Source organism: Lycorma delicatula, chromosome 4 (genome assembly GCF_047948215.1).
Source record: "Lycorma delicatula isolate Av1 chromosome 4, ASM4794821v1, whole genome shotgun sequence".
NCBI classification, from domain to species: domain Eukaryota; kingdom Metazoa; phylum Arthropoda; class Insecta; order Hemiptera; family Fulgoridae; genus Lycorma; species Lycorma delicatula.
In genome coordinates, this window is record NC_134458.1 from 13,216,976 (window position 1) to 13,241,336 (window position 24,361).

The 24,361-nt window shown below is 29.9% G+C and overlaps 2 protein-coding genes across 6 annotated transcripts in view; both read left to right on the forward strand.

Moving 5' to 3' along the window:
* The window catches only part of LOC142323126 (testin-like), a 201,138-nt gene that overhangs the window by 41,811 nt on the left and 134,966 nt on the right, over positions 1 to 24,361 (forward strand). The gene's annotated exons all lie outside the window — the stretch shown is intronic.
* The window catches only part of LOC142323125 (laminin subunit beta-1-like), a 118,982-nt gene continuing 106,092 nt past the window's right edge, over positions 11,472 to 24,361 (forward strand). The window contains exon 1 of one of the 3 annotated variants that reach the window (XM_075362348.1): positions 11,472 to 11,630. The gene's annotated coding sequence lies outside the window, so the exon portion shown is untranslated. The other 2 variants (XM_075362349.1, XM_075362351.1) reach the window with 2 other exon arrangements.

Consider the following 24,361-nt stretch of genomic DNA (forward strand, 5'->3'; position numbering starts at 1 on the left):
TATGAAATCAGTGTTTTGTCAATAACAGATTGCCATTTCAATGCATGCTGTCAGCATACATACACACACTGAATTCTTTTCCTAATTATATGATTTCAGGTGAGTGATAAGTCATTGCTATCTCATTTTTATCACGTTCTTGAGTTAAAAATTGTAGATCATCAGACCTGTTTGCTTTCTATTGTTCTAAAGAGAACTGCTCACTTTTGCTTAACACTTAGCCCTTAGATTTTTTGTTAATGCTTTTTCGCCTGTACTCTCGTATCTAGAATTCTGTGTATTCATCAGAATATTAGGTTTTTTTTATAGGTTTACTTTAAATATTCTTAAGTTTTTTTTTTTTTGTTTTTTTCTGTTCCAGTCCCTGAAAACCATAGTAGTGTTTAAGTTGAGTAAAAAAAAACTTTTATTAACAGCTGAAACAAAGAATTTTGTGGCGCTAGCTGACAGATCAAGTTTGAAACCAAGATGCGTGTCTTTTTTATAACTTCACCCTCGATTCCTTGGAAATATAACACAAGCTCCTGAAGCAAAACTGTTTCTTAAATTTCACATGTAATTGACATAGCAAAAGGAGTTTCTACTTGTTGAAAACTACCCCGTGTTACCTTCATTAGTTGTTCTGGTTAAGTAGTAGTTGTGTGTTAATGATTCAGATATTTGTATTGGTTTACAAGTAGAAGGAGCAGCTGACCGACTAGAAACAGAATCTCCAAGTGTTATAGCATAAATTCCAGACATTTGAGATAACTGTTTGATGTTACCAGAGTCAGATGGTCTTATGGGAGTGAAGTGAAATAATTGCCGGGTGTATATTTGTAATCTGACCTCAGAATTTTGACTAATATAGCCACTTGAAAGAATGAAAATTTTTGAAATTGATGAAAGTAAAGGAGAAACACTGAAGATTTTATAATTTCAGAATCAGACTGGTACAATTTTCTCATTATTTATAGAAATATTAGAACAGAAGATGTATTTTTCAGTACACTGATGCAAACAATTTAGGACCTGTAAGTACTATTAAATTTCTACTTCTATAGAAAAAAAATTGCTTACTGTTTTTCAGATGTGTAGAAAGACATTTTATGTTGATGTTACATGTTTGTGTAGCTAATGATTACATGATATCCTAATGTTAGTTTACTGTATTAATTAGTTCTAGTTCTGAAAATTTATAAAATCTACATAAAACAACCTATTACCTGGAAATTAGAATGAGCTCTGCTACTGAATTTTTCTAGTTTATTTCACTGTATGTGTGCATATGTGTCTTGCTTTTCAAGTAAGTCAGATCATGTTTACTCTTTTTAACAAAATGTATATCATGTAAATTGCATTGCCGTGCAGTTAAGAAGTATATTTTTCTTAATATATATATTTTTTAGCCTATCTTTTGTTTTAACTTGTGGTAAATTTTGTCTTTTATACCTTTAATGAAAAATAATTCCGTTATATTGTTTTCATTTTACTGTTTCACTGACCTCAGGAATGTATCAAAAATTTGAAACCAGATTTCAAAAATGAGTATATTTTAAATCTCCAGTCGTGATTTTATTTTTCCTTTAATGTTTGTTAGTTTATCTCAGCAGTTTGATTAAAGTAATATTCAATAATTTTATGTTTTTTTATCAAAATTCTCTGCATTTCCTTTGATTTGTATGTTAAATATTGCAGTCATTTTTTAAAGTCTTCCTTATGATGTGTATTCATTAAAATCTCATTGTTCCAAATTTCATTGTTGTGAAGATGTACATATTAACAGTTGAAGTGCTACCACAGTGAAAACAAAATAAATTAATTTATAGTAAAATTTCACAACCTGTAGTGTACTATGTATTTAATTTTATGTGTTTTTGTTTGAGAGTCAATACTTTATGAAAAATGAATATATAATCGAGAGAATATGCCTGTATGTGTGATACACATGTGCTTATTATACATAGAGTTGATATTAACCAAATATTTATTGTATTTTAGTTTTTTGTTACTGAATGTGTAGTTTGATAATACAAACCTGTTTATCACAGTTTTATTTGTTATTATGTTATTGTTTCTGAATTTTATATAATATTAGAATGATAATTATCCATTCTTTATGGCAGTAATGATACACTGTTGAGCATATCTTAAGGTAGCTGTCTGATGCAATTTTTTTCTGTTTACTAGAATTTTCTATTAAAAAATAGGATATATTTTAAAGTAAACTAATGCTTCTTTCACCGGTGCTACAGTTCACTGTGAACCTTGGCCTCCCAAAACTAATGCTAAAGAAAAATATCTTGTCTTGTCTTGTAAGAAAATATACAAGTACTTTTTATTTTCTTACAAGCAAGACAAAGAATTTTATCTTGAGATTTATATCTATGCCAATACATTATTAAAAAGGATATTTAAAAGTTAACACGTAATTAAATTAATTATATCAATAAAATGAGAGTAAATCGTTTTAGCATTATTACTGTACTAAGATATTAATTGTTCAAGACTGATTATTTTAAATAAGCTAAATAATAGGAAAGGAAGATTTTATGTGAATCCATTAGGAAAAAGAAGGAATCTACTTGATCTTCATTTCAGAGGAAAAGCTACCTAAAAAAAGAATGGATTAGAAGAGAATGTCGGTATAATATTTTATTTTAAACTACGGAAGATATTAAGATTATAGCAAATAATACATTTTAAAAATAAGGCATGAATGGCAAATATAAATTTTAACAAGCATAAAAAAATAAGTCTTTTTATAAATAAATTTAAAAAATTAACTTTTTAAAACATTAGTGTTTATTATATAATTATTTTTATTGTTTTGAGAATGGAAAATTTTGCCACCGGCTAAATGATTATGTCTAATCAAATACAAACTCACTGTTGGGTAAAGTTAACTAAAAAAACACAGCTCGTATTTGCCAAAAGAAATTGGATTTTAATGAGAAAGAAACAAATGAACTTATGTTAAAAATCATAACCTTAAAACTAAAAAGAAAATAACATAATTTGATGATACATGAGAATATCAACTAAAATCAGTGTCTGAACAATGATAGTTAAATGAAAAAATACATGAATATACGCTTTAAATACAGATTTTGACAAAGCCTGAAAAACAAGAGAACATGAAACACCTTAATTTTAATTGTAAATTTAGAAAAACATAACAATAGAAAAATGTAGCTGGCAAACCGTTGTACTACTGACATATACTATAATGTGACAAATAGCAATGAACGGATGTCATTAACTTAGATAAAAGAATTACAATAAATCTTAATTAGCACTGGCCTTTTCTGAATTAAGAACATCAACAAACTTAGCGTTAAAAAATTAATACATGTAATTTTAGTTTAGCGTAGAAAAAAGGCCACAATGATATTCTAGTACAAAAAGAGTTAATAACAATAATCAAATCGTGATAAGTAAACAAAAATAAAGAGTTAATTACAATATAATCACATTGAAATTAATTGAGCACGTGAAATAGGTTGCAACTGAACAATGACAACCTTATGTAAGTAACCTGTCGTGACTGTACTTAAGTGAAATTGAAACTTGAAAGGCATAGGTATGATGAACTGAATGTTCCACAAATTTTAATAACATAACGATTTAACGTAATAAGTAATGAAAAACTGAACTTGCCTGTAGCACACAAATATTAGTAAGAGACGAACTCGTGAATGAAGGTAAAACGAATGCATACAGTAAATTCCTGGGGGTAGTCCGCCGTGGTGTATCAGGAATACAGTGGTGAGAATGTGACTTCGAGGTTGAGCAAGACTGGGCGTCTGAAATGTGTAGCAACGAATTTGAAGAAATTCTGCTTCGCTGAAATTGTAATAAGAAGCTGGAGAAAATTTCGGCGTCGACAGAATTGACAGCTTGTAGTAATTGAAGCACTCTCCACAGAGAAGTAATGTAGAATTTGAAGAATAACTTAACGAAGAAACGAGGCTGGACGAACATAGAAAACTGTGAAATCACGAGAATTAGAAAATATTTTAACAGAGAAATACCGCAACGTTTATAAGTGCGAAGACGACGAAAGTATTAACATTAAGCGAAAGAAAGAAAACATCGAAGCCTGGCCCTCCAAGAGGACCAGGATCCGCAGAACGTGAAAGTCCGAACTAGAATGAATAAAAGCTGGCGTGGTGAGAAGTATGGGAAGCGAACAAAGCAATGGACAGAAGAGTGTGTGTTGACAATAAGAGTAGTGTTTAGTGTTAGTATGAGAACGATTAGAGAAACGGTGTGGAACGAAGACATAACAAAAATAATTTAAGCGAGCAGTCCACTAAAGAATTACGTAAGACTGATAAAAATAATTTCTGAATACGCAAGTTGAAGAAATGACATCAGGGCAGACAAAGAGAAATAGACTTCTAGGAACTATGACAACATTGAAATTGGTTGAGAATAAAAAAAACACTAAGCCTAATATACACTAAGACTAAACAGCAATGAAAGAAAAAGCTAACACCAATACGATGATGCAATAGTCAGACAAGCTGGAGCCTGAGAGAAATTGATATCGAAAATAAATCCAAATAACATATTTAAAAATACACGTAGATAAGCCTTACAAAAATGCAAAATAAATAACCAAGCCTGCAAACTACAAGACTTGACCATAACCTTGAATTCATTGGAATAAAACGACTTTACGCCAATGGCGTAAACACTCACCATTCAAGCATTGCCATCAGAGCCAGGAAAAAAATCTTTACAGCCACTGTAGCGAAGAATCTTTTTTAAATAATAATAGAACTAATTAATTTAGAAGAAGTAGAATTAAATTAGTTTCCTAACTCTCTGATGTGTAAGATATGTACTTACTCTAGACTCCATCTTTTTCAAACATTTTACTTATACAATCTACAAAATCATCATGTGACTTTGCTGGAAGTGTGGTTATTGTATAAAATGTGTCAAAGCAGTTGGCTTACTTATATTAAAACTTAAGTCGCGTAAAAAGTAAAATATTTAAGATTGCTTCAGTTAAGAAATATGAGAATATGTAAAAGATTTTGGCAATAACCTTACATAGATGTGTTTTTAGCATCTTATTTGACTCTCAAATGCCATCAAAAAAGTATGATGCTGAATCATATTTTAAATTACTTTTCACTTTCATGTCCAGCTAATTCTAATCCAAATTCCTAAGTGTAAGCTTAGGATTCAATTGATTCAGTACTTCCTTTACTGCATTCTCCTTCCAATAAAATTGTATCCTTATTCCGAATTCATTGTACTCAATAGACTATAACAAGAAATAAAAATGTTTAAGTAGAAAGATTTGACACTATCTCTGAGTGTGCTTCCTTGCTGCACTGAAATATGAAAAGAGACAAGTAACCTTTTCTAGGGCAAGAGCCTTTTCACCAAATCAGTGCTACTGAAAATGCTTCTATACAATCTACAGTTTATGTAAAACTACTTTTAAATGGACTGACATACATTTTATTTTGATGTACTTGATTGATATTCATATAATGAGATTTGAGTTTTTTAACATTTTTTTCTAAATATTAAACAGTTAAGATACCTTTTTTTAAAAAAATATCAACTCATTGTTTTCTCAATGAAATTGAATTAGTGCAACATTGAGTGATATTTTTATGTTCAGTGTTACATTAAACATATGTCAACAGTGCTTGTATGCTTGTTAAAAAATTATTAATGAATTATGTATTTGCCATGAATGCTGTTAGCCTTTAATGCATATATACACTTTCAAGGGTGTGTGTGTGTGTGTGTCTTCAGTTATATATACCATTGATATTTTATTTCAGAAGACAATGGAATATGCTTGTTCTTGTTAAGTAGATATAAATTTATGATTATTTATTAAAGATAGCATTAATTCCATATATATATATATATGTGTGTGTGTGTGTGTGTGTGTGTGTGTGTATGCAAATATGTTTTCTTTCTTTTTTATTATTTATTGTAATTATTTAAAAAGATAGTTTGTTATGAAATAATTATAAATCGCCTTTTTAAAAAAATGTAACGCCTTGAAAAATATATGCTATAAATTATATATATATCTTTTTTTTTGAAAATGCAAATAATCTATTAACATATTAACCATTGTGTTAAAAAAATGTAATATTATGTGAAATATAAACCACCAAAACACAGTAATTAGATAAATTAGGTAAGTTTAACTTATCTAATTACTGTGTTTTGGTGGTTTATATTTCTATTAATATTAAATATATATATATATATGAAATTGTTATTTTACGACAATATATAAGTATTTTATATATTTATTATTACAGTTTTATGATTATTGTTTTCCCCTTTCTTTAATTTTTTTGACTAATAATTATAAAATTAACTTCATTTATTTATTCTTTTTACTTTCAACTTTATTATCGTTAACCTTTTGTAATTGTTTATAGCGTAGTAATTAATTAAATAATCTACTTACCTACTTCATCAAATAATTTAGTGCATACTTTCATCTTCAATAACTACTCTTACTACAAAAATAATTAGTAAATCTAATAATGAAACTGCATATACCTTTTTTGTTGTAGCCAGATGTGGTATGTTTTAACTTTCATGTGTTTATGATTCACAACCTTGTCATAAGATTATTTTTCCAGCTTATGAATGCAAATCAGTTGAATTATCTGTCCAGCTGAAATTGAATTGAAAAAGATTGCAGCTAACTTAGTTCTGACTACAGTTTGATAGTTTTGTATCTGTAATTCTCAACCTGTATCAAAAGGCAAAATTTTTCTTACAAGGCATGTCCATAAAATTTGCCTGATGAAGTTTTAGGTAAAGATTATCCATTTAAAATATAAATATATAAGGGATGTCTTTCTATAAAAAATGTGTTCTTTGTTTGAGCTTATGTTCTTTAAAAGTTACCATGAAAGGCACTGGCAATTACTACTGTTAATTTTACTGCTAATTTATGTATAGATAAAGAACATAAGATTTCTGTAATTGTGTTTATCTGGAGACACAACCTTGATAAGCACATCACAGTCTGAGAGTGGCTTTTATACAACTACCAAATTGAAACAAGAGTCCGCAGGTAAGTCACTAGGCAGAGCCAACTCTACCAGACCATAGATATCAAAGAATATAATACCCTAAAGGTCTCCATGCTCTTAGTATGGACCTGGTTTGTAGTATCTGATCAAAAATCATGGATTGGTCACCAAACGGTGGCTATTGGAAAAAGGAATGATCCCATATAGGCTCCATAAAATAAGACAAACAACCCTACCCAAAGAAGTTCTTTTAGGTACTTCCAGGAGGTGGATATTAATCCCACCCACTACAACTAAAGAAATTACTCTGGTAAAGGGCCCTTTACCGGAGTGGGACCAGTACATTACTGATCAATGGTTTTGCATTCAACTGCTCATAATGATTTCTAGGTAAATCTTTCTACAAAGACTTTTTTATAAAAAGTTTTATTTTTGTTTTAAGTGTTTTCAACTCAGAAACACCAGGTGATGCAGATTATTATTGTTCATAAATACCAACAGTTTTTCAGAAACCATAATCTTTATTCATGAATACAAAAAACTTCTTGGGCTTTACAGTTAACAAAACACAACTACAAACATACATTCAAAGTCTTCAGAAAACCTATAACTACCACACTTGTACACACCTCTTTTAATCACCCATATGACATAAACTTTCAAAATAACTACACTACATCCCACTTTCACAAAATCTATCAGGATGAACTAATGCAATTAAATATTTAGCAGAAGCAGATGGATGCAACAGAACAATGACAAACTCGTACACAAATTTCAGAATGACAAATACATATTAACATTAACACCAAACCAAATTTAACCACACCAAAGAAATTGCACACATTCAAAAAGGAGGCTGCAAACATTGTATACAGAACCTTAATTAAAACAGAATACTAAATACATATTCATAAAAAACCCACTCAACAATTCACCAAATCTGATTTACTTTGGATAATCATACTTAGAATTCAGGCCGTAGTTAGTTGTACATAAGGTAACAGAAGGCAGCTTTTCAAAACAGTGCAAAGAGCACATAAAAGCGCTTAATTCCACTTTCAAAAACCACACATGAATATCATAAAAATCTTACACACAAACTACAAAGGATGTAAACTAGACGTACTTCAGCAACTCAGAATATTCAAATGCATAAAAATAAAACAATATTCTGGATGAACAAATAATTTATATCACACACTCTTTGAACTCATTATGAACAAAAAAAATTTTTCAAACACCAATGGTATATCAATATTCAGTACTCCTACTGAAAAAGCATCTAGCGCAGAGACAGATTTTTATATCTTTCACCTTAAAATAAAACAAAAATAAATATAAATATAAATATTTTAAGTTTGTAGCTTGAATACACTTCCAGTAATTGTTATGATTAACTTCTGTAACAAGTTAATCAATTTCAATAAATTGGTTTTGCTGATGTATAATGAGCAAAGAGATTTAACTGGTATAAAGGAAGAGAGCAAAAGACAATGAGCTTGTTTGCAACAGTTTTTGTTTTTCTTTTAACCTTTTTTTGCTCCCTCAAAACCAATAGCCTCCACCGTTAGGCAATGCATAGCAGTTTCAGGGAGCTGTGGCAGTCGACTACCCCCCTGACTCGCCCTTCACTTGAGCATTTTCTTTTAACCTGAAAAACATCACAATGTGATTTGCAAATAGACAAAAATTTCAGTGTTTACATATATTGATTTTGGTAAATATTTATTTTTGCCAAAATTAGTTTAATATTTATCATGAATCCTATCAAATTTTCACTAGTTTGAGGGGGCCATGAAGAGTACAAATTGTTTCAACAGCACTGAGATTTTTACTTTCTAAAAAGCAGAGTACTAAAAAATCTTGTATTCTTTTTTTCTCTTAGCTGATGAAATTGGTCTTGGACTTCTTTGATACCATTAAGTTTTACTTCCCTTTGAAAATTAGAATATCTTTTTTTTGAAATGTAATCTGTTACGTTTCTTATTTTTCCAACAACTCCTTTAGAGATGATTGTCATTTTATTTCAACCTTCCAGCTGTCTGAGAAATGTGATTAATGAGAACTTCCCATTTAAGTAAATATCAAACATTCAGGATAGCTCACATACCTATTAGCATATAAAAATTTTAATATAGATGCCATAAAATAGTTACGATTAAAAGAATTAAAATTCCAGAATTAGAGGGGTCTGTGCAAAAGATTAGCTCAGATCAGTTCCAGAAATTTTTACCAAAATTTTTTCTTGATTTTGATTTATACAAAAAATTTACTTATTAATTTATGTATTAGTGAGCAGCAGTAGTTCTGTGTGTGATGGATTATGTTAAATATAAAATCTGTGAAAAAAGGATCAATTGAGATAAGGTGAGTTACATTAAAACTGAATTTATTATTTTAAATTCATTCATTACTTAGTATAGTATTTTTTTGTTGCGGGGAAAATGCTCCCTTCCTGTATACACCTTTTTAAAAATAAATTAAAGTATGTCTGGGTCAATGTTTGAAATATTCATAATTTTTTACTGCACTTTTGTGTTCTCCTTTGTGCATGCTGCTGGCTTGGAAATTGTTTTTAGAAATAGTTGATATATGTTAATTTTGTCCAGTCAGTCACTGTACAATGGAGATTATTACATAAGTGTAGAACGTAAAATCCTTTCGGAGTTTCTTTCAATTACTCTAATTTGGAAGTACCTTTTGTTAAATTTATTTATCTTTATTCTTAGACAGGTAGCATTCAAAAGACTTTCCTTAGATAAACCAGAGATTATCATTTAAAATTATTAATTATAAAAAAAACTTTAAAATTAATGTAAGTTATTCTTTCCAATGCCTTTCACAGTTAATTATCAGTATCTTCTTCAATTGAATTTCTATTATCACAGTTGTCAGTAGCATCTGTCTTAAAAAAGTTAGGAAACCTCTTAATTATATGATTGAATACAGAAGAGAGGTTGAATAAATTATTTTATTACATGTGTAAAGGATTCCTAACCTTTTTAAGAAGGGAGCCATTAAAAACTGTGAACAACCAAAAACTCCACTGAAGAGATTACTGATAATTAACTCTGAAAGGACTGTGGAAGAACAAGTTCCATTAATTTGAAAGTTGTTCGTAATTCAAAATTCCATCAGATCTTGTCCTACAATTCAATTAATTTTCATAATATTTCAGACTAAGGTAGTAAAGATTATTTCTTTATTAAATGATATTCTAATGCTGTAAGGTAACTTGATCTACTACCACTCTCTAAACCCACCGGGTTGGTCTAGTGGTTAACGCGTCTTCCCAAATCAGCTGATTTGGAAGTAGAGAGTTACAGCGTTCAAGTCCTAGTAAAGCCAGTTATTTTTACACGGATTTGAATACTAGATTGTGGATACCGGTATTCTTTGGTGGTTGGGTTTCAATTAACCACACATCTCAGGAATGGTCGAACTGAGAATGTACAAGACTACACTCATACATATCATCCTCATTCATCCTCTGAAGAATTATCTAAATGGTAGTTACCGGAGGCTAAACAGGAAAAAGAAAGAAAGAACCACTCTCTAAAGCCATCTAGATTTTGTATAATTGCTGAGTTTGGGTGTTTCAAACCAGTGTTCATCCAGATAATTTATATTTGCACTATTAAGATAAGTCATTAATAAATAATCATGTTTATTTACTTTTTTTTTACACACAATACAGAATTTTGAGAGAATTTTTGTCTCATTTTATCACAATCTTAATTATCATTTACTTTGTCACTTGTAATTCTATTTTTACAGAATAAGCCAGTCAATAAAGATTAATTTCTTTAAAGTGATTCATGGTATAATCTTTATTTTTGGGTTATATTTACATTTTTAATATATTGTGTTTTGTGTGTCCTATATTGATTTCTTTCACTACAGAAGAAAATGTGTATTTAAAAAAAATTATTATAATAGAGGATTTATTTATTTTTAGCTGTGAGGGAAGTTACTGATAGTATTTTTATATGAACATCTTTCTTCTATGTTTCTAGGCTATTTTGGTAAATTATTAATTAATGCTTTATTTTGACACACTGAAAGCAAATTTTTATTTTATTAAATGAAACCTACAATTTACTGAACCAATTAACATTAGGTAAGCTTTTTAGTAAAATAATTAGTGTGTTATTTATTGTATTTGTAAATTTGTTATAATTTCAACATTCGACCTACCCTATCATAAATGTTAATTTTTAATAAAGATGAAAGTTATCATTTCAGAGCTAAAATGATAACTTACGGTTTACAAGGTAAATCAAAAGGAGTGGCTGTTTTTTTATTCATTATATTTATCTTGAATTCATTCATTCCGAAGAGTCTGTCATGTATGGCCACCGGAAGTTTCTAAACAGTTTTAAGATAACTGTTCCGGCACTGGAGATAAGTTATCTCCTGTGGGCTGACTGTATCAGACAAATGAACTGTGTAGTTGAGCAAGTTCACTAACGGTTGTGCAGTGATAGTTGCGCGCCTGTCATGAAGTTGGATCCCACGCACTCTGTGTTGTCACATTTCATACTTTAGTGGATAGCTTACCGGAAGTACGCTGTCTTAGTCGTATAGTGTGGGGAGAGAGAGAACTGACTAGTGAGTAAACTAGCATTGTTACGGTAGTGATTTAAGACTACTAAGTTTATTCTCGATATTCATTCACCTGTCCTTGTTAGAACTGCGACTGTGCAGTAAATTCTGGCAATGGTAGAGGTTATTCAACTTTACGCTTAATTTTTTAGTGCAAAATTGCATTTAATTTTCCGGATTAGATTGGACTGTCTAGCTTATAATTGCTGTCTGGTTAAGCTACTAATATAACAATAACGGTTCACATCTCTAAACCAAATAACACTTGAAAAGTAAATACATTTTCTCTAGACATCCGATAACCTAAATTTTTTTAGTAGTATCATATCACGAAAGTTTTTGTAAAAGTTAGCTTTAAACACTTAAGGTTTTTACCGTGTGTGATTTATTGACTAGTTATAAGGAGAAAGTTATAACTTTATAATTATTTTTGTTTGGGTAACTATTATATGAAACATTCGTGATATAATTTACGTTGTCACTTTCAAACTGACAGTTATTTTGCGGTAATATTTACAATCTGTAAATATTACAACTACTGATATAATATATTACCACTGATCAACTATAGGTGTTTCAATTAAGTGCTTATGTAGGTTATAACTACATATTTATTCATTTTGCATCTGTTTAATTGTAGTGTTTTATCGTTATAAGAAAGGTGCACATCTGGTTTTGATTTGTGGTAAAGTAAATCATTTGAATTTAGGGTGTAATATTTGTTTAATTTAAGTAACTTACTACTTTACTTGAGTACCGGACTTACTTAATTACTAGACTTATTACTTTATTTAAGTAACTTATTTTAGTAATGTAAGTTTTTGTTTAGTTTAAGTAAGTTTGTTTTAAGTTAATATAGCATTTAATAACTTTGTGATTACAAACTTTTGTAGTTCCTGTGATTTAATAGGTCAGGGGGAAAAACTTTTAATCCCGTAGTAATTTTTTGCTACTTTATATTAATCTTTTGTTACTTTTTACTTAAATAAGCTTTAGAGTGAAAACCAGTAGTATTTAATCTCATCTACCCAAAAGTTACTAAAATTGTCTTTAATACTTAACATTCACAACTTTTGATGAAATAATTTAAAAAGTTATGAGTTTAATTCCGAATTTTAATTAATTTACACATTTTAGTATTACATTTATAATAGTCATTTTATCATTTTAACTATTTTTTTTTTTTACATTTTTCAACGTTGCCTATACAGTTTTCTAGGTGCCTACACATCGACTGGATGTTGCTAGTTGAAACAATTTTAATTAATTTACACATTTTAGTATTACATTTATAATAGTCATTTTATCATTTTAACTATTTTTTTTTTTTACATTTTTCAACGTTGCCTATACAGTTTTCTAGGTGCCTACACATCGACTGGATGTTGCTAGTTGTTCTAGGTATAACAAATTTAAGTATCTAAACATTTCTGTAATGATTGATTTTAGAAAAATTGATGTAATATTTTGTAATCACTTATAATCTATGGGGCTTTAGTCCAATTTCAAGCAGGTCTAAGTGCAACTAAGCAATGTTTTGATTTCTCATTTCCAGGGATGTGATTATACTTTAACTCTGGAAGTTTTTAAATTAATGTTAATAAGCCCAATCCTAGTCGATTCCCTTTTGTATCAGTAGTGCCGTACAATGTAAAGGTATTGTTAATGCCATTTTTCTGAGTACTCTCTGCTTCATCCTCAGGTCAAGTCAGGCTTAGGTCATCTTCAGGTATCATATGCATCATATATTATTTCTAAGTAATACTATATTATGGCTTATAATTTTTTCATGGAAATTATGTCACCTTACCTCTAAGAGCATGTGAGCAAAGTAGGAAATACATAAATTGCAAAATATGTTTATCTCAACCATTTTTTCATGTGTTCACTTAAGTGCGTTAAACTAATCAAGCATATTTTGTATTTCAAACTACTAACCCCTTGGTTGGAATCCTGATTGAAATTTCAGCCACCAAATGGTTCAAAATGAACAAAATGTTTTGTAATCACTTATCTAGTAGATAATTCTGACTTTGTCTGCATATGTACTGATGGTTGTGGATTTAGTACTCTCTAGTAGATATTTAGTTAATATTACATTAATAACTTCAATTTTTTCTTGTTGGTCTGATTTGTTTTACAGTAGTTGTTGAAATTTTATGATATAAGGTTAGGTCGATCATTTATTAAAATTATTAAAACTATGTAAATCTTAAATATTGACACTCTTTTTCCTCATTTAATTGCAGCCATTACCTGTTGAAAAAGGGTGGGATGAAGGATATTGTGCTACTCCTCAGGTTTTAAATAGCTTCAGGTCTAGTAAGACAGCTGAATTTTTAGAAGAAAGTCTGCTGCCTCCCGTGTTAATGAGTGGGTCCTGTACCTCTACACTATCTCTAGCCTTGCATTGCCAGTTAGCTGTAGAATTGTTCTAGGTCATTTTAGAGAAATACATATCATTTATATTCTACCTCATATTAGTTAATAGTAAGAATAAATAAATAAATGCATAAATGAGCTGTGATGAGTGCTTAGCTCAGTCCACTCTAAATAGCACCAATATTGATGTTAAAGTTTCAACATTTATAATAACAGTGACATAACTATCAAAATCCCACCCTCAGAATTAAGTATGTTTTTAATTTATTTGTATTTATTTATTTTTCTAATTAATGCATTTCAATTTTACATTTTAGAATTCTTAATTTGTTAATTCTGTATAACCTACTATCTACTGAATATTATATTACAGTAAATGAATTATTATCACTTGCACACAAAAAAAAATTTAATATTTCTCCAAGTGTGATGCTATATCTTGAAGTGCTTTTTGTATACATTACAGATCTGTAATTACAATTGTTCTATCACCCTTAGTTTTAAATAAGTTACGCTTCAAAAAAAAAATTAAGGGATTAATAGTTAAAATCTGTAAAATTTATAATTTTGCACGGCCATACCTGTGTTAGAATGATTTTGCTGATGGTTTTATTTTATAAATAGCCTCAGGCACATCCCAAATTAATGTCCATCAGTAATCAGCTAGGATGTTAGTAATTTATTTCCCTTTATAGCGGCTTTCCATCACCGAAATGTCTTGGTGGAAACGTTCACCGTGTTCGTTACTTACGTCTCCAAGGTTGTCCGGGAAAAAATCCAGATGTGAGTGGAGGAAATGTATTTTCAAAGACATATTACATCCCGTAGCTCTGTATGAAGTAAGAAGTTGATTAACAATATCATGGTAATTATTGGATTTTTGTTTGCCGAGAAAACTTTTGCAAATGTTAAATGAAGCCGAAGCTGCACTTTCTGCATTATTTAACATCGAGTTAAATACATCATCTTTGACGAACTCTCTTATTTGAGGATCAACAAATATTCCTTCTTCAATTTTTCCTTCACTTACATTCAGAAATTTCTGCCTGATGTACAAAAATCCAGGACTATCCTTCTTCTTTGCTTTTACAAAATTTTTCATTAGTCCTAGCTTGAATTGGAGAGGAGGTGAAAATATTTTTTTGGGTTCAACTAAGGGCTCATGAGTAATAATTTTCCCATTTGGAGTTTAGTTGTCTTGTTTCTTCCACTTTTTAGTAACTTAATATTTATCTCTAGCTCAGTTGTCCCATTCGCAAAGAAAACACATATACTTAGTATAGCCTAACTGCATGCCTAACAAAATAGCTATAACTTTCAAATCACCACATGTTTCAGCTATGTTTTTTATAATTTATTTTTTCAAGAACGTCTCATCACATCGTATGTCTCTTTCAAATTAATACCACAAGCGATTGGTATCAAAGGATATTTGTTACCATTGTGTAGTAGAACCACTTTTAAACTATACTTGGATGAATCTATGAAGAGGCACCAGTTCTCAGGTTTATGAGCTTGTCCTAAGTGCAACATAAGCTCATCAGTATTTGTGCAATAAACCAAATTATTTTGATCAATAAAGTACTGAGAAAGTTCTTTTTGTCGGCTTTGAAAGCCTGAAATTTTTGTATTTTTTTGAAGTAAATTCCAACCTTACAGTTGTGTTCCTAACAGTTCAGCTTGATTTTTTCATAAATTCAAATCTCTAATCAAGTCATTTAATTCATCTTGTGATATAAGATTTGGCTTATTGGAAGGTAATTCAAAATTAAAATCATTGTTGTCTTCTTCAGTACTCCCTGATTCTTTATCGCTGTTTTCGAAACATACATTCACAGGTGGCTCAGGATCTGGAATAATTTCACTTTGAGGTACAGGCCTGATTGCAGATTGCAATGAAGGATATTTTACAGTATGTTTAGATTTTTTAGAAATTACAGACACGCTTGTATAACAAAAGTAACAATCGATTACATGATCCTTTGGTTCACACCAAACCGCAGGTACACTAAATGGCAAAGCCTTCCATGTACCTTTCAGCCAACCTCTTAAATATAGAGAACAATTAGTGCATATTATATGAGGAGCCCACATCTTTTCCCGATCACCAATTTTACACTGAAAGTAAAAATTATATGCTTTTTTAATTAAAGGTTAATGTTTTTTTCTGTTTGATTTTACGGTAAACTCACCACATACATAACAAAAGGTATCCACATCATTTACACAATTTTGAGGCATTATGACACTGCACTGTTAACAAACTTAAGACAGTAGAGACTGAACAAAATTAATTCATTCCTAAATCCAGTGCTTAATACAAACAAAGCTGTGTTTCCACTACATGTTTTGACCTGCACAGACATGATTAATCTTGTCCATGAAGGCTCACTCTTCATTATTAGATATGATGTCATAATATTTGATTATGATATAATAATGTAATTTTTGTCTAGTATTATTTATTTATTTATAGCTTACAAATTATGTTAACAAAGTTAAACAATAAAAAATGAGCTAACAAAATACATTGTTAGGATCTTAAAATGCTAACTATACATTGAAAAATGATAAAAATCCTTTAGTTAAAATTTAAAACTTTTTCGAAAATGGTGGGTGATAAGAAAGATTCTGAGTTCATATTCGTTTTCAGTTCAAAAAACAGACTAAAATCATGTATTGCATGTTAGGAAACAAAAATTTTGTTTATCAGTGTTATTAAATTGAATTTAGATGCTTAAGTTAATTGTGATTATTTATTTTTTTTCATTCTTGACTGAACAGATATTTGTTCTAATTTATTTTAAATCTTTTTAAGAAAATGTTTTAAATTTAACAAAAATTTATTTTAACCAACAGTTTTTACATAATGTAAAATGCTAACAGAATAATGTGTAAATGTAAATAGTCTAAAAAATTATCACTGTAGATGGGCGTAGGACTGAAAACGTTATGATAAAGTAAAAAAGTAAAGGTAAGAGTGTTTTCTGTGCTTTCTTTGCCTTGCAGAGACTGAAAAAATATTTAATTTTAAATTATCTATTTAAAATCATATAAGAAGCATTGAAGTATGCACATCTGTATGCACTGCTACAGATTTAAAAGTTTGCAAGACAATTAGGTGTAATTGTTTTTAATATCAGAAATATGGTGCCAGTAAGCGTATTATAGACAAAACATCAGCAGTTAGAGTACTCTACTGTTTATGCCTGCTATCCCCCTATGTTAGATATAATATAGAACAGTTTTTGATGGAGAGCGTGTACAGTAGTCTTTTGTCACCTTAGCTTCCTGTTTGTCTTATAATAGTCAAGTCAGTTTGACATTTATGATTTTTTTATGTAGTAACATGCAGTATGGTTTATATTTACGTTTATTGGAGTTTGATGTATATTGTTTATAGTATTTAAATATCCCATTAAGTATTTTTTATTTTATTGTTGTCACATAATAGCAATTTTAGGTAATACCTATTAGCCAACAATCCTAGTACAAGAATATAGGTACTGTTGTGCCAGAAACGCAAAAAATGCAATAAATTAAAAGGTAACGAGTCATAACCAAATATAAAAAGTATCATCACAACATATCAATTATTTCAAAAGGATTAAGCCATTCAAGAAATCTTCGACAGATCCTTCCTTGAGCTTTTGTCATTAATTTCATGTTTTACATTGTCTGGAAGGTGGTTAAAGGAATGGGTTAGTGTTAAACGATGAGGTTTTCAAAACTACAGTTCTGTGAAAGGAACAATTAATAGTAGATTTCTTTCTTGTGTTGTGTTGATGCCAGGGGAATTTTTTTAACAAAATGTATTAAAACAGCAGTACTGAGTATAAAGAAATTACATGAGGGTAGGTATATACAATTAGGGGGGCTCACTTCTGATTCTCATGAACTTTGGAATATACTTTATTTAGGACCTCAGTCATTTGTTACAATTGAAATTATTTGTTAGAAACACCTTTCACCCAAGTTACATACTTTGTTAGTTACTCAGTACCCTTAACAAAAATGTTGTAATTCAACACTGTACAAGTATAATGTACATTATTTTTGGACTAAATAATGCAGTTAAGCTAATGGAATTAGTCACTTAAAAATAAATTAAGTTAGGGTAAGCTAAGTTTAAATTAGGTTAAATGCAATATATATATTATTTGTGGAGTAAATAACACAGTTTAAATGAAATTTAATTGAGTTTAGCTAGGTGTAGGTCAATATTAAGGTTAGGTTAGGCAACTAATCTAACCCCGAATCTGTGTTTTGAATTTACAATATCACATAATCTAATCTCGGTTTACTCACTGACCTTGTCTAATTAACCTTAAATATTCAATCGGCTGATTTTTAACCAGAGTCCATAATTATATGTAATAACCAATTATTTAGGCCAAAAATGTATATTATGATTGTACAGTGCTGAATTGCAAAATTTTTGGTGACTGCTCTGTGTAATTTGGGTATTTTGGATGAATAATTTCAGTTGTATCAAATAAATTAGGGCCTAAATAAGAAATAAGATATATTCAAAATTTCATCAAAACCTGAGATGAGGCCTTAATTGGATATATCTGCATGAGAATGTTAGCAGATTTAATCCCTTAAAAATTGTTGAGCAAGAGGTGCGTCTAAAGACATCTATTTTATTGTAATTTTTTTTTTATTATACTAAATTAAGACTTTTTTAAATATATACTTTTAAATGGCTTCAAGAAGAGGAAGAGTTCTCAATTTGGACTGTGTATGCATTTTATGTTCAAGCCTTACTTTTCAACAAATGCACTTATTTAATAATTTTTTATTATTTTATAGCAGAGGTCCTTATGGTGGGCCCTGTAGTAAGTTTCTTCTAGATAACTTAGTTGGAAGAATTTTTTAATCAAAAACATTATGTGAATTGTATAGCTAGTTTTAAAATATTTTTAATGCCTGTACCGTATTGGATTGTTTGTGCTTCATTAGAAGGTCTGGGGTTCATATCCTAATCAGGCTTGGTATTTTTCATATCTACACAAGCTTTAAACATATGTGATGAATTCTTCTTTAAAAATAAATAAGGCAAATTTTACTTAGTCTTACATATTTTTGATATTCTGTCTATGGAATACAGAAGAAAAATTAATTTGAAAATCTTGTATTAACCAATAGTTTTAAAAGCTATTAGAAAAGATTCTTTTGAAATGGATGAATGTACATTTGTAAAACATAAAAGCAAAAAAAAATCTGATTACAGAAAGCATCAAGTTGCATCTGATATCAGTTTCTTTTAATTCTTTATTTCCATTCTTTTTCTTACTTTTACCAAAATGTAGTTTTATTATTGGTAAGCCTAAATGAGAATAAAACTAAAGTTTTTTGTTTTAATAAAATTTATTGTAAAAGATTTGTAATTTTTAAGTCTAATAAATATTTTGAACTTTGTATCAAATTCAGAGGTTGTAAGTTGATAATTATCTTTGAATTTGGTACTAATATTGAAATTTAAAGAATTAAAGAAGATTTTTTTGAGTTTATTTGTTTAAATTCATTTTATAACCATACAAAATGTACAATACAATTAAAATTAAAGGCATTGGAACTTACAACCGCTATATGAATTATACATTATTGTTACCTCTCAGAAAATAACTGTAGTTTTAAAATTGAAGTACTGCATGGTGTATTTTTCTTTTTCTATTTGACAGAACAATTTTAGAACTGAATAAAAAAAAAACAGTTGTCTTTTTAGTGTTTTTTTTTAATTTCATTACTTGCAGGTACATCCTTTATTAGTTTCCTCTAGATAACTTTGAATATTACTATACTAGGGTTGTTTTTTAAACTAAATTGTAATCATTTTAATCGCATGTAATGGACTACATTCATTGACATTGTTATTTTAAGAAGTCACAATATTTTATTGGTGCTTAGAATGATAGTATGGGTAATAAAATTAGATATTAGTTCAGGTGAAATTTTGTTATTATTCTGTTGTAGTTTATATGTTTGAGAGGATAAGGTGCTGAATGAAATATAGTCATTCATCGCACCCGGTACATGACACACCTTGTTCTTTCTGATTAAGAGATTTTCCAGTAATACTCATCTCATTTTTACAAGTAATATAATAATCCACGTGTAGCTTTTGATTTTGTTTTAAAGTTAAAGCAGTAAATAATAAATAAATAAAACTTATTGTTTTAGTTTATATAATATTTGTATAAATATTTTGTTTTGCATTTATAAAAAAAAAAATAAACAATCAAATAAAAATATGTTTAAAAGCACCAAGTATAAAAAATGACATTTTAGACGTAGCGGTTGATCTCTTCATTACAGTCTGGTAGTTTTGCTACTTCTGAAACATTTAATAAAGTAATTTTCTTCCGAATAGAAGGATATGAGGAGTCTGGATTATAATAATGATCAATTCTGTGTTTAATAAATGACTTGCTGTAAATCAAAATTAAATGATGTGGCTGCATTTACCTTTAGATAGGGAACTGCATGCTGTTTGTATTTAGCGGCAGATTGTTAAAGCATAGCTTATATTTCAACTGAAGCCCCATAGATCATTAGGTGTGGTGAAGGTTGCTAACTACACAAACTAAACCCCATGTGCACCAAAGTGCTTTTAGTATATTTATCAAAAGTCAAAAATGTACAATCATTGAATAAATATTAAACCATTAAGCTGGAAGTATTTTGTTACTAAATACAAACTACTATTTTTCATACAAACTACTACATAAGTACTTAATCAGAATATATAACGATCTGCTACAAATAATAAATGTTTAATCAGATTTCTATTTATTATTTAACATGACAATTATTTTATTTTTCTTGTCTATATTAAATGTTTATAAAAATTACTACAGGGTGTCCCATATAAAACGCAACCCAACCTTATATTGGTAGGTATTGAAATAATAAAAAGGCATGTGTAATTTTTATTATTACCATCCATTACCTTACTATTAAAGTAAATGTTGGAAGTGGCCGCCATCTTCTTGAATACAAGCTTCAATTCTTTTTACAGCGTTTCTTGCAACTTTTTTCAAAGTTTGTGGCTGGATATTTAATACAGCTTGTTCAATATTGACTTTCAAGTGTTCGTGGTTTGTTGCTGTAGGCTTTTTCTTTGAGATAACCCCGTAGAAAAAATCCGCCGCAGTCAAATCTGGAGATCTTGGTGGCCACAAGCCTCGAACGATAACACGATTACCGAAGAATTCCTCAACGAAATCAGAAGTTGAACCTGCGTAGTGCGATGTCGCACCGTCATTTTGTAGCCAGCAGTGTCTTCCTCTTCCAAGAGTGCAATGAAGTGAAATAAAATATCCTGATATCGTTCTGCATTAATGGTGTACTCGAAAAAAATAGGACCGATTATTTTCTTCCGCGATATCGCGCACCACACGCCCGACTTCTGCGGGTGTAATTGTTTTTCGTGATAAACGTGGGGATTTTCAGCACTCCAAATTCTACTGTTTTGGCTGTTTACGTAGCCATCCAAATGAAACCGTGCTTCATCTGTGAAAAATAATGAATCCATAACATTAATTCCGTCACGCAGAAATCGACGGAACCACTGACAATATTGTAGCCGTTTTTCTTTGTCGGGCTCAAGAAGTCGATGAACCGTTTGAATGCGATAAGGTCGTAATCGTAATTGTTTGGTCGCCCGATGAACAGTTGATTTAGACAAATTAATTTCAGCAGGCAAACGTCTGATCGATTTATTTGGCGAGGCGAGTAATCGGTCTTTGATTTCAATGACTGTATCTGTATTCAACACTGACGCAGATCTTTTGTGTTCCTTGTTATTAGCAGAACCGGTCTCTCTAAATTTTGCAACTAACCTTAATACTGATGTTTTGTTAGGAGCCGGTTTATCTGGGTACTTATGGCGAAACAGATCTTGCACTGCAACCACTGATTTCGTACTGAAGTACGACCCCAACAATGAAAACACGCTCATCTAGCGAAAACACCATCTTGTCTCTAGCAATACACTGAACGTTATGATTGCATTGTTGTATCGGTAGTGTTCTACTGCGTCGCCGCGATGTTCAGATGTTGGACGAGTCCATTTCAGTAACGAGTAGGGAGTAAGCTTGACTTTTGAAATTTATGGATGAGTGATTGATAGGTTGCGTTTTATATGGGACACTGTATATTTTTAAGAAATAAATTAAAACTAACTGCTATTGTTATTAGCAAAGTTTTTCCTTGAAGCAAAATAATATAATCAACCATCATATCTAAAATTTTATTTTTTATACTTAGTGCTTTTAATCATATTTTTATTCGATTGTTTATTATTTTTTTTATAAATGCAAAATAAAATATTTATAATACAATTTTATACAAATATTTTATAAAATGAAACAATAAGTTATATTTATTTATTATTTACTGTTTACATTTTAAAACGGAATCAAAAGATATGTGAATTATATTACTTTTAAAAATGAGATGATTATTTATTATTAGAAAATCTCTTAATCAGAAAGATCAGCAGTGTGTCATGTACTGGATACCATAGGTGACTGTATTTCATTCAGCACCTTACTTACATTCGCGCGCGCGCGCGTGTGTATATATATACTGGGTGATAATTAAGTATGGAAACAGCTTTATACTGCATATATGAGAGGTACTTGGAATCAGAAAGATATGGGGTCTACATAGTTAATTAATAAAAAATCTGCATATGGTGGATTTTTAATTTTTGTCCATCTTGGACATGCTATATTGAATCAAACTTAATTTTTTTAAATAGGACGGTGGACATAAAATGACACGTGATTTCGATTTCAAATTTTACTAGAAAAGCATCGGTGAAACCTGCTTTTCTGTTAATGCCTTCGTTATTGAGTTATAAGTATTCAAAGTTGCAATGACAGAAAAATTGTGTTAACAATAAAATGAGGTAAAATGCGCTACGTGAACAATTTAATTGCATTTTACATTTATAATGCATATCCTAACGAATTTAAATATTGATGTTATGTTGATAGTAATAAATAGTAACTTATAGTTAACAACACAAAAACAATTAAACAGCTATATAGACTGATATTATTCTCTAAATAAAAATTAACTTCCAGTGTTAATATTGGCTAATATTTGTTACTTTTAAAGTAAATGAAACAATTCAACTGGAAATATTTACTTAAAAAATGTATTACAAATTTAGTTGAGTAAATCGTCTGTTAATTTTCAACAATGCAGTTTGTATTACGTTGAAACAATGCGACTTATTAACTCCTCATTTATATTTTTACTTCGACGTACTTTTAATGGTAAAATTTGATAGTGCTATTAAAAATTAACTTGTAGGCCTAGTGGTTCAGATTGATTTTTTGTGAAAGTTTAATAATTAGTTTGCTTGTTCATTTATTTGTTTTTATTAAATATTAAAGCTTCAAATAACAATGCCTTCTTTAAGTGAAACTGAAAGAATAACTCTGTCGATGATGTACGGGTATGGTGATAGAGTTCTCCCTTTACAAGAGTTATGTGATTTATATAATAATAGATTTCCAAACAAGGAACCATTAAGTAAATTTACTGTGAAGAAACCAGTACTATAAAGAATCTTCCTTTCACCGCCAAGAATTGTCACAACTGATGCAAAGTTATTAGATGTATTGCAGACTTTTGTTGAACACCCTCATTCATCGATTCAAAGGATGTTGGCCAACATAACATCAGTTCAGAAAATTCAAAATACAAATAAATTTCACCCATATAAGCTACACTTGGTGCTTCAGAAGATGGTTTTGATTGCGAGTTGAGTATTGTGATATTATTATGGAAAAATTAGACGTAGACGCAAATTTTTCCAATTCAGTATTTACTGATGAAGTGACTATGTTAAATGGCTATATGAATAAGCAAAACTGTCGATATTGGAGTGATAATAATCCCAGATGGATGTCGGAAGTTCTTACCGAGCACCCTCAGAAAGTGAATGTTTGATCAGGAATCACATTGGTCCTAGTATTGTGTAGGGGCTTTTATTTTAGATGATAATCTTACAGGAGATGCTTACTACAACGTGCTAGTTGATAGGATTTTACCAAATATCCGGCAAAATGTGTTTGACAAGAATGAAATAATAGCATGGTTTTAGCGAGATGGGGCACCACCTCATCATAATCTAAGGGCACGGCAAATTTTAAATGAACAATTTCCAAGTCGCTTGATAGGTTGTAGAGGAGTCATAGAATGGCCTGTCAGGTTCACAGACCTGTCTCCTCTGGATTACTTCGGGGGGGGGGGGGGTACATGAAACATAATGTTTACAAAACGAAACCTGCAGACATCGATGAATCGAAAAGTATAATCGACAAATCCGCTCT